At 41.5% G+C, this 8,436-nt stretch overlaps 1 pseudogene; it reads left to right on the forward strand.

The window, feature by feature from the left end:
- The first annotated feature begins 5,125 nt into the window (after positions 1-5,125).
- LOC101350770 (male-specific lethal 3 homolog pseudogene) lies at positions 5,126-8,118 on the forward strand (annotated as a pseudogene).
- The last annotated feature ends 318 nt before the right edge of the window (positions 8,119-8,436 follow it).

Consider the following 8,436-nt stretch of genomic DNA (forward strand, 5'->3'; position numbering starts at 1 on the left):
GAGGGCTGGGGATCATAGTCTCAGGGGATATTTAGGTCAATTGGCATAACATAGTTCATAAAAATAGTATTCTACATCCTACTTTGGTGAGTAGCATCTGGGATCTTAAAAACTTGTGAGTGACCATCTAAGATACATCTGCTGGTCCCATCCCATCCGGAGCAAAGGAAAATGAAGAAAAACAAAGAAACAAAGAAAATACTAGTCCAAAGGACTAATGAACCACCTGAAACCACAGCCTCCACCAGTCTGAGCCCAGAAAAACTAGATGGTGCCTGGGTACCACCACCAACCACTCTGACAAGGATCACAATAGAGGGTCCCAGACAGAGCAGGAGAAAAATGTAGAACAAAATTCAAATTCACAAAAAAAGATCAGACTTACTGGTCTGACAGAGACTAGAGGAGCCCCCAAGATTACAGTCCCCAGACACTCTACTAATTCAGAACTGAAGCCACCCAAAGTCCACCTTTCAGCCAAAGATTAGACAAGCCTATAAAACAAACAAGAATGTACGTGAGGAGCATGCCTCTTAGTTCCATCAAGTATAAGAGACCAAAAGGGCAACACCTGCCCAAAAGCAAAGATGAGAAGGCAGGAAGGGACAGGAAAACTGGATGAGTGGACAGGTGAACCCAGGGTGGAAAGGATGAGAGTGCTGACACACTGCAGGGATTTCAACCAATGTCACAAAACATTTGTGTATAAATTTTTTAATGTGAAACTAATTTGGACTGTAAATTTTCATCTAAAGCACAATAAAATTTTTAAAATGCATGCATTTTATTGTATGTGTATTTCACAAAGTTGAAAAATCATAACTGAAATGAAATTGTAATTATTTATAAATGGTTTAAGATAGCATAACTGTAAAATGCCAAAGAACAGATTGGAAAATTAAAACAGAGTTCAGCAAGTAATAATTATATTCATACTGAGAATGTAATTAACTTATAGATTCAATAGACTATGCCAGATTGGAGTGGTATTTGGCCGAGTTATAAAACTCAGTTAAATGCAGCCTTAAACATATCAGATATTTTATCTTTCTCATGCAATACTAAATTCATAGGTGTTTGCTGGCATTTATTCAGTGGAACAAAGTTATCAGGGTTAACATCCTTGTGATTTCCTTGGGCTTTCTCTCATGGTTGCTTTCTGGCCTGATATGGAGGCTCCACTTTGAGCATCTCATCTGAGTTCCACATAGGAATCATCAAGGGCAAAAAGATTACCCATTTAGAAGGAAGTTGGAAAATGTAGCTTTTTAACTGGGCACATTGTCTCTCCCAAAATTGGGAGTCTGTGAGATAAGAAAAAATAGAAAATAGAAAAAGCACATAGACATTGGGGTCATTACATTGAATAATTTCAAATGTCCAGGTCATATTTTGTAATTGAATTTCATTTCTCATGAATTTTTCCCTAAAACCAAAATGAGATATCAGAACTGAGGCCCCTGTATGGATAAGCCATGGTCCAAGAGGGATCATTAACATCAAATAAGATTGCTGGGCATTTCCATCCTGAGGAAGAATGCTCAGCTTGAAGTAACTTCTCTGGAAAAAGGAATAGAACAGAGGGGTGGGAGATGTGTGTCATTTGGTCTTTTTAGCTTTTCTTCTGGCCCAAACACTTTAAAAAAATTTACTTGTGTCTGTGTGTGTGTGTGTGTGTGTGTGTGTTCTATATGTGTGCGTATACGTGGCTAGTGTTTAAAAGTGTCTAATTTTAATGAACAGTGGAATGGATAGGGAGAGTTGGAATAGACTGCCTGTAAATTAGGAAAATTAGTCCAGCTATTATTCCATAACAATACCTAGAAAAAATTAACAGAAATTTTCAAGAGTCTTATGAAGACAAAAATTTTTTAACTTTACCAAAAGATATTAAAAGAAAATATTAACAACAGAGAAAAACTTGATTTCTGGATTGAAAAAGTCAGTACTGCAAATCTACACATTCTCTACAAATTTACATATACAAATAACAAAATTCTATATATAATCCTTATGAGTTATGGTGAGAATATAGACCAGTTAACCCTAAAGCTGATCTGGAAAAAATTAATGCACAATAATAGCCAGTAAATTATGTAAAAAATCAGAATATTGAAATTAACATGCCCAAGGGATTTTTAGAATTTTTAATAATTAATGTAATGTGTTACCAGCACAAGAATTAACATATAAATCAGCAAGATACATTAGGGAACACAGAAATATAGCCAAGTATATATGGGAGCTCAGAGCAATTTCTAATCAGGAAGGAAAGTATGGAAAGATTAATAAATAGCAATGTGACAAGTTACTAAGCATTTGTAATAAAATAAACTTATATTTATCAAAAATGCATCCAAAATTACCTAATAATTTACCTAATAAATTAAAAACGATAAAATTACTATTATATTACCAATTTTAGAACCTGAATGAAGGAGAAAACAATACATGATAGAGTTATCTACGTGACGTTCTAAAAGCTCTCCCCTGCAATAATCGATAAAATGTCAAATACCTAGGAAAAAAATTCTCTTCAACTGTGCAAAACTCTACTGGTAGATTATAAAATATTGTTAAGATAAATTAAAGATCTACATAAGAGAAATTCTCAATATTGTAAAGGCATAATTTTCTTCCCAAACTGATTTATAGATTGAATGCAAGAAAATCTGGTTATGCTTTAATAACTAGGCAAGTATTTTGGTTGGGAAAGAATAACACACAGTACACATGATTAAAAATAGTAAAACACGTGTTATTATATCATATCATATCTGAAAACAAAAAGTAATTGAAATATTTAAAATATTATGCTATATTCAAGACAACAATAACAGGGAGAGGGAGAATGGGTAAATAATTAATACATAGCAAAATATCTTAAAATTCCTTGTTTCTCATTAACTAACCTCTCAATACACTCTTAAAGGTAGTAGCTGCTCCTTGATACCTTTTCTCCTTCTCAAATCCAAACTTCCAATAACTCAAGAGGACACCAAGCCAACAGAGTATTAAAGTAAGTGTTTTTTAGCACAAGGGTAAAGACAAAAGGATAGGAAGTAACTTTGTGTAGGGGAAATCAAGAAACTCACACTAATGGAAGTGATATTTTCACTGGATATTTAATGATACTGGAGTCCCTGGGAGGTGCAAACATTTAAATGTTCAGCTACTAACTAATAGGTTGGTAGTTCAAATCCACCCAGGGGCACCGTGGAAGAAAAGTCTGTTGATCTACTTCTGAAAGATCACAGCCATTGAAATCCCTATAGAGTGAAGCTAGAAACTGATAACAGAAAAAAAAACTGGAAAACACCCAAACATATGGAAATGAAATAACACACTATTAAACTACCAACTGGTCAAGGAAGAAATCACAAGTTTCTTAGAGTCAAATGAAAATAAAAGCATAACTGACCAAAACTTATGGGATGCAGCACAAAGGCAGTATTTAGAGGGAAACTTATAGCAATAAATGCTTACCTAAAAAAAAAAAACAAGAACGATCTCAAATTAACAGCCTGACTAGACAACTCCAGGAACTAGAAAGAAAAGAGTTCAAACTAAGCCTAAACATACCAGAAGAAAGGAAATAATAAAGATCAGAGCAGAAATAAATAAAATTAAAAACAAACAAACAATAGAGAGAATCAATAAAACCAGAATTTGGTTCTTTGAAAAGATCAATAAAATTGACAAACCTTTAGCTAGACTGACAAAGAGAAGAAGAGAAAAGATGCAAATAACCAAAATAAAAAATGAAAGAGGGAACATTACAACTGACCCGATAGAAATAAACAAAATATTAGATAAACTAGATGAAATGGACAAATTCTTAGAAGCACACAACCTACCCAAACTGACTCAAGAGGAAATAGAGAGGCAGAGCCAAGATGGTGGCTTAGTCACACACACCATAACGTACCCCTGCACCAAAGACCAAAAAAAATAAGCGAAATAGAAGCAGATAACAATCTGGGAACCCTGAACATCAAAAAAGAAGGTCTAAGAAGTGAACTGAACACCAGTTGGAAGGAAAAAGAGAGTGAAAGCAGTGAAAGAGGAGTAACATGGAACAGAGAAGCTCAGTCAGCCATCCTTGCCAGACATTGCCAATTTAGGATAAGTCCAGCAGTGACGCTGGGTGAAGAAAAGAGCAAGACTACTTCATGACTTACCCAAAAGGACAGAGCATCTCTATAGACACATACAGAAAGAAGCAGATACTGGGAGGATGCTAGGATCCAGAACCGGAGCTACTCAGGAGCAGCAGTCCTTGTTCTCAGGGGTGAGTGGCATGCCCTAGGTGGTGGACCCATGGAGTGTCGGTGGGAGCTCTCCCGCCCAACCAGTCCCCAGGCAGACCCCCTCCTCACACTCAAGAGGACAGGTCCCTCTCGCTAGCTGTGTGGACATGAGGTGCCCCAGCATCCACATATCCTAGCCAGAGGAACGCACTCTCCCCCACCCCATTCTCCTGATCAGAGGTAGCAGACGGTCCCATACTTCAACTTCCTTGTCTGAGTGGGGGACCACAACATGAGCCTATCCTCTTCCCCCCTACTCCACCCAATCCTGTCCATTATTCCCCCTTGTCCACCTGACAAGTGAGACTAGGCACACTCCCATACATGTACCTGCCCACCACCTACTCCCCCAACAAAGGCTTGGTGGAGGGCAGTGGCAGTAGGACAAGAGAGCTTTCCCACTGCTCCCTCATCCTTCCCCACACATAGCTCTAGGCAGAACCTCTGTGCATACATCCACCATGTAGGACTCTCTTACCCACCCAGTGAGGGGCAGAGGAGCCGAGACTGTGTGCACATCTCCCCGCAGCCCCTTTCTTCCTCCCCCCCAGCCTGACATGAGGCAGCACCACTGTGTGTGCACCCACCAGGCATGACTCCATCCCTTAACCCACCCAGTAAGGGGCAGAGAAGTCATGACTGCACACACATCCCCCTGCAGCCCCTTCCTCCCTCCTCTTGTGTGATGTGAGGTGGCACCAATGTGCATGCATCTGCCAGGTGCAACTCCATCCCTTAACCCACCCAGCAAGGGGCAGAGGAGCTACGACTACATGTGCATCCCCTTGAGGCCCTTTTCTCCTTCCACCTGCACAATGGAGGACAGAAGAGGAGTGAGTGTGAGGGTATCCACCCACCGCACCTTTCTCCCTCTTCCTGCCACAAACAGACATGTGGTGAGACTGAGTGAACTTCCGCTCACCATTCCTTCCTCCCTCTCCCTGTCCAGGAGGAGGTAAAGGTAGAGCAACTGCCTGAACATCTGCCTGCTGCTCCCCCCCCACCCACACCTTCCCCCCCCACCAGTGAGCAGTGACAAGCATGCCCCTACTCGCCCACCACACCCACCACTCTACCTACACAGACAGCCCCCCCACCCACACCTTCCCCCCCCACCAGTGAGCAGTGACAAGAATGCCCCTACTCGCCCACCACACCCACCACTCTACCTACACAGACAGCACCAGTCCCCACTCCTGCACCACCAAACCAAAGACAGATGGAGGTCAAAGCCCAACCAACCCACTCCCAGCTTCCCCACAAGACCAGTAAAAAGCTCCTACACCTACCCACCACTCCGCTTGCCCAAAGACAGGTAGGGAGTGCTCCAGCATGGCCAGTCGAGTGCCAGAGCACCACTCCAGCCATGCCTGCCAGGAATCACCAAAAGAAAACAAAACAAAAAAGCAGGACCCAGCAAAAAATTATATGAATAAAAAATAAATACAATAGCCCCTTAACATCTTGGAGACTGCAGACAATAGCAAACCACCTAAAGAAGCAGAACAAGGTGGCCCAGCAAGTGATCATAATGAAGAACCAGAAATCTTCCCTGAGGAAGAAAGGTAATAGAGCTTCCTGACAAGGAATTCAAAAGGCTTATGTATAGGGTTCTCAAAGGAATCAAGGAAAACACAGACAAAACTATGGAAAACACAGACAAAACCAAGGAAAGCACATGCAAAACATGCTTTCAGAAAACAATACAAGAAGAAAAAGACAAAAAAAAAAAGAGACAATTGGAAACCATATAGAAACAACAACTAGAAATCCAGAAGCTTAACAATAAAATTGCAGATATTGACAACTCAATGGAAAATCATAGGAGTAGAATTGCAACAATGAAAGACAGGATCAGTGTAATAGAAGACCAATCCCTTGACACTAATCTGTTCAAGAAACAAAAAATGAAAAAAAAAAAAAAAAAGACTGAAGAAAGTGTAAGAGTTATGTGGGACACCATCAAGAGGAATAACTTAGTGGAGGTCTGAGCCAAGCTGGAGTACAGTCCCCTCCCAGACAGTCCACATAAGGTCTTGGAGGGCTGAGCCCCATCCCTCAGCTCCTCAGCTCCTGATGGTGGGAAGAGGGAGTGTACACTGCCATCAGGGAGGCTCCATCCTCCCTGAGACCTAAGGAGTGCAATTCAGTACCCCAGGGGTGGGGCTTCCCCAGGTCCTCAGGCCACGTGGGTGAAGCTGGCAGGGACAGGTGTGGCTCTCAGATTGTCAATGCTATTGTTGGCAAAGATGAAAAAGGCAGAAAGAGCCCAGAATATCTGATCAGTTTTAATTGTTGGAACAGAAGCTGGGATAGGTGGGCAGCTGAAGATCATGTGCTTCACTACACCAATGAAAATCCTAGATTACAGCACATATTGGTGAGAAAAGCTGTAGCTCGTCTAAAAAAAGGAAGAAAGAAGAAGTGCTGCAGGTTTCTCAGTGTCAACTCTGTTTTAGAAAGATTCCCCACTGAAGAAAAAGATGAAAATGCTGAAAACTCAATAAGCAGTTTCTCTGATGACAGTAGTGAAGAAGCAGATAAGGGAATAAGAAGTGAAGAAAGTAATACTGAAGAAAAGACCAAAGCGAAAGAAGAACCAGAGCTGCACACAAAAAGGGAAATGGAAGAAAGCACAATAAGTATAGAAATCCCTGAAGTTCTGAAGAAGAAACTGGAGGATGATTGTTACTATATTAAAAGGAGAAAGTGGCTAGTGAAACTTCCCTGCCAGACCAACATCATAACTATTTTGGAATCCTACATGAAGCATTTTGCTGTCAATGCAGCCTTTTCAGCCAATGAAAGACCTCATCACCATCATTTTATACCACACACCAGCATGAATGTGCACTACATCCAGCAGAAAAGAATGTGGACCTTTGTAAGGAGATGGTTGACGGATAAAAAATAACCTTTGATTACACTCTCCCATTGGTTCTGCTCTATCAATATGAATAAGCTCAGAATAAAAAGATGACTTCATCCAATTTTTTTCTTCCAATTAAGGAAAGTACCACAAGCACTAACAGGAGCCAGGAGAAGCTGTCTCCAAGCCCACCCTTATTGAACCCATCCACTCCACAGCTCACCGACAGTCAACCTACTACAGGGGAAGCAGCCACAACCAAAAGGTGCAAAGCCAAGCCGGAAGCCTTGCAGTCTTTGAGGCAGTCCACATGCCACAGCTCCAACTGTGACAGGCTGTGTGAGGGCAGTGCATCACCTTAGTCGAAGGGCCAGCCCAAGGACACGTCCGCCACCACGCCCAAGCTGTTCTTGCACCTGGAAAAGAAAACACCTGTGCATAGCGGATCATCTTCCCCTATTCATCTGACTCCTAGCAAGGAAGTGAGTGCTGTGTTTGCTGGCTTTGAAAGGAGACGAAATAACGAAATAAACAATGTCCTCTCCTGGAAACTAGTCTGTGACAATTTCCCCCCAGGTAAGCCGCCTCCACCCTCTTACATTTATGGGTTACAACATTTGCTGCGATTGTTTGTAAAACTCAGAAATCCTTGGAAAGATGTCTTGTTCTGAGAAGAATTTGAAGGCTTTACTGAAGTACTCTGACCTCTTTCTGAGGTTTTTAGCAGAATACCGTGTCAACTTCTTCCCAGAGTCTCCTTATGTTGCTGCCTGCGAGGCACACTACGGCACAAAGACCCCCAGGCCATGTATTAAGTGTTTTGACGGCCCAGAAGAACAGTCTCTGTCTGGCTTTGCACTGTCCACTCTAGGTGAAGAAGGAGATAACAGTGGGGTTCTTTGCAGAGAGAGGGTGCTAAGGCAGAGACAGGCCCTGTGATTTGAGTTGCCCACATACTGTAGCTGTTTCTGTTAAAAATTACTGCCTTAGTTCCAGACTGGGCTCTGACATCAGATACTTGGAACTGCACATGTCACGTGTGACAGCAGACGGAGAACAGTTGTGTCTGTGGAGCAGCGTCACAAAAGCTGAGGCATCTAGGCTGCTTCAGGGAAAATTTAGGTGTTGCAGTCATTTGTTAGCAATGGACACATTTTTTAGTTATTTGTTCACATTAAGCAAAATTGTTTTGCAAACTTTCAAAAAAAAACAAGAGAAGCTACCATGGCCTCCACCAGGTTGAGTCCAGTACAGCTA

The sequence above is a fragment of the Trichechus manatus genome, unplaced genomic scaffold (genome assembly GCF_000243295.1).
Source record: "Trichechus manatus latirostris isolate Lorelei unplaced genomic scaffold, TriManLat1.0 scaffold00007, whole genome shotgun sequence".
Classification (NCBI taxonomy): domain Eukaryota; kingdom Metazoa; phylum Chordata; class Mammalia; order Sirenia; family Trichechidae; genus Trichechus; species Trichechus manatus.